Here is a 9,963-nt window from a genome sequence, read left to right as displayed (position 1 = left end):
GCGCATGTGTGTGGACTACATAGATTTAAGCAAGGCTTGCCCTGCAGACCCCTTTGCTCTCCCTCGCATTGATCAGATAATTGATGCTACGGCGGGTTGTGACCGTTTATGTTTTCTGTATGCTTACTCTGGTTATCATAAGATCAAAATCGCGGTTAAGGACCAGGAGAAGACAACTTTCATAACTCCCTTTGGAGCCTTCTGCTATGTTTCCATGCCTTTTGGACTCAAGAGTGCCCATGCAACTTACGAGCGATGTGTTCAGAATTGCCTTCATAAACAAATTGGGCGCAATGTTCATGCATATGTGGATGATATTGTGGTCAAGTCCAGAAAGGAGGAGACATTGATATATGATCTACGAGAAACCTTTGACAATCTCCGGGTTTACCAGATGATGCTCAATCCGGAGAAGTGTGTCTTTGGTGTCCCGGCAGGTAAGCTCTTAGGCTTTCTGGTATCAAACAGAGGCATTGAGGCTAATCCGGAAAAGATTGCAGCAATTACATCCTTAGCTAAACCGGCATGTATTAATGATGTTCAACGTCTGGCCGGCCGGATTATAGCCTTGAGCCGGTTTATCAGTCGCCTTGGAGAGAAGGCCATCCCTTTATATCAGATGCTCAAGAAAACAAATAACTTTGTCTGGAGCGAGACAGCTGATAAAGCGTTCGAAGACCTGAAGAGGCAGCTAGCTGAACCGCCCGTTCTTGCAGCGCCGATTGATAAAGAGCCATTATTATTATATGTGGCTGCTAATGCCTGGGCTATTAGCGTATCCATTGTGGTAGAGCGCAAGGAGCTTGGCAAGGAATATCCGGTTCAACGGCCGGTTTATTATATCAGCGAGGTGCTCATTGAGTCAAAGCAGAGGTATCCGCATTGGCATAAGCTGGTGTATGGGGTGTTTATGGCGAGCCGAAAGCTTAAATATTATTTTTAGGGCCATCCCATCATAGTGGTCAGTTCAGCTCCTCTAGGCGACATCATTCGAAACAGAGAAGCAACTGGCCGGATTGCCAAGTGGGCTATTGAACTTGGACCTCACGGGCTCAAGTATATACCCCGCACAGCGATAAAATCCCAGGCGCTCATGGACTTCATTAATGATTGGACGGAGTTGCAGGCACCGGAGGAGAAGCCAGATAATACATATTGGACTATTCATTTTGATTGGTCCAGACAGTTGGAGGGCTCGGGGGCTGGAGTCATACTAACTTCCCCACGAGGTGACAAGTTTTGTTATGTCATCCGTTTAATGTTCCCTTGTACTAACAATGCAGCTGAATATGAGGCTTTGCTCCACGATCTTCGAATGACTAAGGAGATGAATTTGAGCCAGGTTAAGTGCTTCTGCGATTCAGATCTAGTGGCTCAGTAGGTGTCTGGCACATGGGATTCTAAGGACCCGCTCATGGCTGCATATCGGCGAGAGGTGGACGCAGTGGCTGGTCACTTTAAGGGTATTCAGCTGGACCATATAGACCGGCGAAAGAATGAAGCGGCAGACGCTTTAAGTTGTCTTGGTTCCCAGCAAAAACCGGTCCCGCCCAATGTCTTTCTTGATGTGTTGCATAATCCGTCGGTCAAAGTGCCAACCGAAGAAGATTTGACTTTCCTAATCCGGAGGCTCAGTTGGTGGCAGCTCTGCATGCCATACCGGATTGGACGATCCCATATCTGGCTTACATGAACCGGGGCGAGTTACCAGACGATGAAACGTTGGCTCGATAGATAATCTCACATTCCAAGTCCATGACCATACTCAATGGGGAGTTACATCGTTACAGTGTTTTAGGAGCAATTCAACGTTGTGTTTCTCCTCAAGAAGGTTGTGAGATTTTGCGAGAAATACATGAAGGGGATTGCGGTCGCCATGCCGGTTCAAAGTCGTTGGTTGCCAAAGCTTTTCGCCACGGTTTTTACTGGTTGAAGGCGCATGCTGATGCGGAGGATTTAGTCAAGAGATGTGATGGATGTCAAAAATTTGCCCGCCGTGCGCATGTTCTGGCTCAAGAGTTGCGGATGATTCCAATTACGTGGCCGTTTGCAACTTGGGGGCTTGATATGGTTGGACCCTTCAAGCGTTCTAAGGACAAAAAGACCCACCTGTTAGTAGCAGTTGATAAATTCACTAAATGGGTGGAGGCAGAGCCGGTTAGCAAGTGTGATGCAGCCATGACGGTTCAATTCATCAAGAAGGTGATATTCCGGTTTGGCTTTCCACACAGCATTATAATAGATAATGGTACTAATCTGTCAAAAGGGGAGATGGAAGAATTCTGTCAATGTGAGCACATCCAGCTTGATCTAGCGTCGGTGGCTCACCCCCAATCTAATGGTCAAGCAGAAAGGGCAAATCAAGAAACTCTACAAGGTTGTCGGGTTGAGGAGCTACCTTCTATGTTATGGAGCATCAACACCACACCCAATAGGTCTACGATTACACACCTTTCTTCATGGTATATGGAGCGGAGGCGGTTCTTCCTAGTGACATCCGTCACGATTCGCCCCGTGTGGCAGCTTATGTTGAAGCTGATAATGAGAAGGCACATCAGGATTCTCTGGACCTGTTGGATGAAGAGCGTGATCTTGCAGCAGCACGATCAACGATTTATCAACAAGATCTTCCACGCTATCACAGCCGTTGGGTTAAAACCAGAACCTTTCAAGAAGGTGATTTGGTGCTCCGGCTCATCCAGGATCAGACTGATATGCACAAGTTATCCCCACCTTGGGAAGGACCCTTTGTGGTCAGCAAAAATCTGCACAACGGATCTTACTACCTCATTGATGTTCGAGAGCATGAAGACTCACGTCAATCGAAGGAGGAGACCAAGCGGCCATGTAACATAGCTCTCCTTCGGCCTTACTATACTTGAAGCCATAGGCTCTTCATCTATACATATTTATGGCAGTGTATATATCATATAATAAACCGGAGCCTCGTTATAAGTTGGGTATCTGTTCTTTTTATATCATGTGTGTGCTTTTACAAGTTAACTAACAAAGTGGAGTTTTTGTTAATCCGGTTTTAGCAGCTGCATAGATATAAAGAAAATCACTAGGGGGCTTGGTCATATTTGAACTACAGCTACACCTCTTGATCGGTTTTTAAACCACAAAGGGATATCACTAGGGGGCTTGGTTGTCCTCACACCATAGCTACACCTCTTGATAGGCATTTAAGCCACAAAGGGAAAAGTTTGTGGAGCCAAAGAGAGTGTTGTACACAGTACAAACTCAAACATGGGCACACACTGAGCATCGCTCACAAAGTTACTTGGGGGCTCTTTTTGCAAAGCAACAAATAGTTTGAAAGGACCCTCATAATTGGCTATCAAACCACGGCTTGAAAGCCTGGTGTATTCACCTAAAAACTCGGGTTAACCTGCCTTCATCAAGTAACCCACTCCTGTCCAGGTAATCCTGGTATGACCCATCGAACGTTTGGCAAGTCAATCTTTTACAGACCCTGAACCTGTCACAGTTAAAATGATGATTGGTTAATTGGAGGCCCATCTTAAAAGGCTTTGTTAAATGGTTTAACTCAGAGGCCTGGCAGCCCATGAAAAGCCTCGATTTGGAGCCTAGCAGCTCGTAAAAAGCCTTGCATATTTTCCTATTTGAATTTTGTTTGTTTAAAATCATAAGTATTTTTTGATAAATCGGTGTCCTTGACCTGGCTTGCTTATCAACTACAAGTTGTGGGCACATGATCAATTATAAACCGGTGTTCATTGACCCGGTCTGGTTTGACAAAATCACTAGTGTTATAAAGAAAATCCGGTGGTTATCCCGGTCCGGTTTAATATATAGACCGGCATTATGAAGATGGAGTTATCAACGTTCCGGATTGGTATTAACACCTTTGCAGTATACACGTTTGGTCAACCAATGAGGTATGCTCTGTACATTACTTTTTGTACAAACACTTGATTATTCATCTTGGTACTATATACTTCTTGGACATCATGACACGTCTAGCGGTAAACAGCTAGATACTTTTAAGTTGTTGTACCCAGGAACGCACTTCATCATGGGTTATGCATAAATATATCCCAAAGGGCGGCACAGATTGTCACAAAGTATTACGAAACATGCTCGATGGCATGGCAGATAAGGGAGTTTCAGCTATCCTATTACATGAAGCTTCAAGGCGGCTCAAATAGTATCATTGTTTTCACAGTAGCCATATAAACCGGCGACCGGATCAGGATTCTTCATCGCGACGGTTTGACGGTTGAGGGTCAGTTGATGTAGGCACTTCTTCATCCCTCCCCAGACGCTGGAAATCAGCCGTTGACCAATCGATTCTAGTTAATGCTTGGAACACTGCTTCCTCATGGATAAGATTGGAAGGGTTAATATCAGGGGCGTAAGTGTGCTTACGAATCAGAGGCACAAGTTCTTCAATTTCATGGATGTTGGCCGGCTGTCTTTTCCCTTCTGCATCATAAAACGGTTGAAAATGGGACAAATCATTATCATTAGCCAACTTGTTGGTTGCCTGGCCGCATCTATTTGGTCAGCCGCCGAAGATCATCATTGTTGAAGTTTGAACAGTCTTCTTTAACGCCTGGGTATCCTTTAATGATATCCTCCGCTTCAAGGTCTAGAATCCAGGCTTTGGCTCGAATAAGGGCGGTTAAAGCTCCTGCTCTGGCAGCTGCTCTCTTCAACTCAGCAATACGGGCTGGTAACATGCCCAGTTTCTCAAGGGTCTCCTTAATCAAAGTTGGAGCCAGTTTGTTATAAGCTGCCGTGCTAATAACCCGCTGAGACCCAAAGTATAGCTGTTCAACCAATGTATATGCCGCTTTGAGCTTCATCCGCATATCTGTACCAAGATGAGCGATCTGAGTGCCTGCCAAAGATTTTATCAACATTTTGGTCAGCTATAAGATTCATCGACTGGCGTAACACACATATGCAGACACTTACCAAAGAGAGCAGAGGTCATAGCATTGATTTGGCATTTCAAACTGGCTAGTTCTTCAACCACTGGCTTCAGGGCTGCCTTGGCATCTACAGCTCTTTTGGTTAAACCGGATTTCTCGGTTTCCCATTCAGCACGTTCTTGGTTGAAGGATTCTTTTAGCTTTTCCATTACAGCTAGGGCCTCGGTCAGCTCCTTTTTGCAGCCTCGGATTGTTGTGACCTCACATTTTCTTGCAAGTCAGAATTTCGGGCATCTTTGTTTCTCAGTTCAGCCTGCGACATTGAAGGTATATTCAACAAACAACATATATATGTGCTAAGTATAAAGCATATAACAAGTTATACACTTCATACTTGGGGGCTAATGCCTATTTGCTCTAAAAGTGCTACAATTTATACAAGTCTCCAGAATAATGCAAGCATTATCCTTGACACTTGGGGGCTAATGTGCGTCAATTCTAAAGCGGAGGTGCAGATTAAAACCCGGATTAACCTTCTAAGTTAAACCGGCCTTTGGGGGCTATGCAGCACAACGTTATCTAATTATTTCAACATGAGTTATCTCTTGGTAGAGACTTGCCATTGCAAGGATCAATGATGAGAAGTGTAAAGTGTCACAAAGACCTGGTTTATGATTAATAATCATATAAACGGTCCTTGGGGGCTACTTGGGATAGTAATTCAGTTCAAAATCAATCAACAAAGGGAGAGGAATTTACCTCATATCGTTCTTTCATCAAGTTCACCAAGCCAGCTTCATAATTCCGGTTTGAGTGCAGAATAAAGCGCTGCTCCATTTACCTTTATCCTGGGCAGCTTGCTCTTCTTTGGCACTATGCTGAGCCAAAATGACGGGATGGCCAGGAGAGCTGTGGCCCATTCCAGTAATAATAACATCATCACCTTGGCCTTCAGGATTTTTGGTTGATGATACTGGAATTTCAGTGTCTTTCACCGGACTAGCCCGGTTGGGTTCTGCCTGTTCAGTATCGGGTGCGGCAGGCTCAGCATCTGTTGGTTCATCGGTATGTTGTCCTTCAAGGGGTGGATCATCAAAAGTAGCTTCAGGATGAGGGCCTTCTGGTTCACCAGTCTGTTTCAGTTCATCTCTTGGTTCTTCTTCTTCGGCGACAGGGTCTTCTGGCGGATTGGTGACCCGAGCTTTCTTGCTGGGTCTGGCTTTGGCTCTACAAACAGAATAAAAGAGGATTAACATCCTATTCAAAGGATTTATGGCGCATTGAAAGGAAAGGTTTTTACAACTCACCCGGCCATAGTTTTCAAAGGAGGGAGTTGAGTTGCGGTCGATTCACCAGAAGATGAAGGAGGTGTCACCTGATAATTTGAATCGGACGGATTAAGAGGTTGTCTGAAATAACCTGCCTTGGGGTAAGAATGGACAGAAGTAGGAGAGACCTCAGACCGGCGCTTCCGAACCAGAGTATCAGGTAAACCGGCTAAAGTGACCTGTTGGCCACTGTGTCGGGTTGTCCGGCGAGCTTCATGCTGCTGAGTCTTCAAAATAAATGTTGGATCCAATTGAGCAAAAGGATGAGAAAAGCTTACTTTCCGGACTGCTTGGCGAGTTTTTTTGTGTTGGCATAGAGTCTGAACTGGAGGAAAGGGTAATTACCTCTACGTCATCAGTTTGACTAGCTTCTTCGTCCTCCTGAGGAAGATCATTGTTAATGAGATGCATGAAAAGAGAGCCAAGTGAGTCGAGTTCTACCTCAACTTCTGGATCATCAGTATCATCATCAAGCTCCATATTAATCCGGTCAGCCGTTTTCCGTTTTGACGTCCGTTTTATGGCTTTGGTCTTTGGGCGGGATGGCTTGACCGCTTTGTCTCCAGTCGGCTTTGCCGCTTTCTCTACGGTTTTCCGTTTCCAGAAGGGGTCATCACCCTACATATAAAGAAGAAGGGTTACAGGTTGCATAAGTTAAAGATATTAGAGATGAAGAGGGAATATAATGCTTACAACAGGCGGTTTGTTCTTGGCATAGAAGGGACTCAGACCGGTTTGACTACAGATCAGTTCCGACTCATTCAGAATCTTCTTTACAGCTTCAGTGACTTCTTCCTCAGATAATTGGATGTTGCAATGGCATTGAGGGTCGTCAACCTCACTGGTATATTCACACATTAAACCGGGACGCCGACTTAGTGGCAAGATACTCCAGGATATCCAACAGTGCACAAAGTCCACGCATGTTGAACCGTTTGCCATAAAGGCCCGGAGTTTGGCGAGTTTAGGAGCGTATTTCACCCTTTCTGAAGAGCTCAGGCGTTGTGGCATTGGGTGAGTATTTGATAGTCTGTGATCACGAAAGCCGGGGAGGGGATTTTTATCCTCAGGCGAAGTGTCTCAGCAATAAAACCATGTTCGGTTCCATTCATTTTGGTGGCTATGATGTTTGGCATCAGGAAATTCAACTTCTTTCCGCTTTTGAATCGAGACACCACCAAGTTCTGTGTTCGGGCCATTTACAAACTCTGTGCGTCGGTTTAAGTGAAAGAAATCCCGGAACAGTTCTGTAGTTGGTTCTTCTTGTAAAATATACTTCATAGAAGACCTGGAAGTTGCATAAGTTGGAAACCGAGTTGGGACCAATATCTTGCGGATGAAGTTGGAAGCTGGCAAGCACATCTCGATAAAACTTTGACCCTAGCGGTTTGAAGCCACGACCTATATAGTCAACAAAGACCACCACCTCTCCCTGCCTTGGGGTTGGAGGATTTTCTATTCCTGGAACTCGCCATTTGATCTTAATTTTCTTAGGCAGGGAGCCGATGCTAACAATCTCATTCAACTGAGTTTCAGTAACCCGGGAATGAGCCCAGTTGCAGGCAGTGAATTATTTGGCCGTTGCGAAGCAAACAAGCTGAAAATGAAAGGCCGGTTTATAAATTATGCATGATTATATGTAAGAGACAAGGGAGTAAGAAACATACTGATATGTGAAATGGTATAAACGGGAGACTAATGCAATAAGGGAAAAAGGTAATACTAGCACAGGATTACTCAGACACTGTTAAACCGGAGCTTAATTATGAAGGTAAAATGCTCCTCTGGTTTATCAGAGGGCTAATGGCATAGACTGCTTATACAAGGTTAAACCGCCTATGTTGGTGTAAGTAGAAAAAGATCTCATAGTGACATATAAAATTTTCGGATCTAAGGTAAGACAGAAAAGTAAAAATAATTGGATCTAGAAGGGGTGCAGAACCGAAGCAACTTATGGAGGACTAGATCAGTTCTTTGCGCATAAGGGTTTGTGGTGACAATGGAAGGTTAGCTACGGCGAGGAGTACGTCAGATAAGAAGTATTCACCTAAAGGCCATAAAAGAGCAACACTGAAAGCTCTGACAAACCTCAAGAACAGTGAAGAACAAGGAAACCCTAATGGATCTAAGAAAGAAAGGGGAAAAGACTTACTGCGACAGCGGAAGCAGCGGAAGGGCGCTGTGGAACTCTGGTGCAAACAGGTTGGTGCAGCGGCCAACGGCGAAGCAAAGGCGGAGTTCGAAGATGACGGCGGCGCTCGGGTGCGAGGTCGTCGAGAGGAAGAAGAAGAGATGAATGGGTAGCGGAAAGAAAAGAAAAGGGGTCCGCTATTCCTATTTATAAGGGGAAGAGATGAAACAGCAAGTGCAGGAATCGAGGAGCCCCAAAATGGATAAGTTAATAAGGGTGTCGCCTCGATGGCTGAAGACATATTAAATGAAGGTAATCTTCAACATCAACAGATGGATGACGTCAGGACGGTTTATCATAATCTTGAAGTATGACGTCACGGCGGTTTACAAGATCGGGGTGAAGATATGAGGGAAGAATTTTTCTAATTATAGAAGATTGATATGAACGAGTTCAAACCAATCTGGGGCCTAATGTTGGGGATATTACTACTGGAGGTAAACCGTCCTTATGTAGCCGGGTTGACTCCTTGAAGATTAGAAGCCCATAAAGATGCAAAGATGATGGCGCTTCATGGAGGCCCAAGGCCCAAGGGCGGGTTAAAGCCTGTAAATGTAAACTGGCTTAGTCATGTAACTTGTATTATAAGATAGGAAGGATAGAGACCGAACTGGATACGTTTATGATCCGGCTTCGGGACTCTGTAACCGGCGGGCGTCAACCTATGTATATAAAGGGACGACCCGGCAGCGGTTTAGTGTCGGGGAAACTGATCCACGAACACCTATGGGGCCGGCGGACCGAGCCCCTTTCGGTTCGGCGGGGGGCAGAGATCGCACGAAGAGCAGATCGAGGCGAAGCACACGAGCAGTTTACCCAGCTTCGGAGCTCTCCGGAGAGATAACACTCCTACTGCTGCTTGTCTGGTTGTATTATGTTCTTGCTCGCGAGAGCTAAGTGTTTTCTGGCTTACGAATGAATCGAACCGAACCCCCTCTACGTTGCGCATGGGCCTCCTTTTATACGCTAAAGGGGTCACCGACAGGTGGCAACGCAGAGAAGGGTACAAATGTAAAAAGTGAGGTGGTTGGTACAGTTACTTGTACAGTGCACCCTACCTAACCCTAACGGCAGGGGACAAGGGCATTAAATGCCCGTCTGAGTCGCCCAAACAGTGCAGAAAAGGACCGTTAGGGGCGCCACCGTTCGCCACGATGGCGATCTTATCAGCTTCGCATGCCACTGTGCACCGCTGGCTGCACAGCCTCCCGCCACGCGCGCCTGGGGCGGCCCCCCAGAGCGACACGTTGGTGGATGCGCTGGAGTGTGGGCACAGAGTGGCCGCCTGCCGCGGCAAGTGCCTTGTCGCTGCTGTTATCTTGTTGGGTCCGGAAGCTTGTCGCTCACCGGGCCTCGGGGTACCTTGGTTGGTCTTCCCGGCAAGCTCCTCTTTTCGGGGCCTTGTTGCCTTGCCGGAGCGCGTGGCGCATCGCTGCAAGTTCCTTGGAGTGCCTTGGTTGGCCTTCCTGGCAAGCTCCTCTTGCCGGGGCCTTGTCTCCAGAGCTTAAATACTTTGTTCTTGAATGGCTCCAAGGGAACCACG

Source organism: Triticum aestivum, chromosome 4A, assembly GCF_018294505.1.
Source record: "Triticum aestivum cultivar Chinese Spring chromosome 4A, IWGSC CS RefSeq v2.1, whole genome shotgun sequence".
Taxonomy (NCBI): domain Eukaryota; kingdom Viridiplantae; phylum Streptophyta; class Magnoliopsida; order Poales; family Poaceae; genus Triticum; species Triticum aestivum.
The sequence above is the reverse complement of the archived record's forward strand: the minus strand, read 5'-3'. Positions refer to the sequence as shown.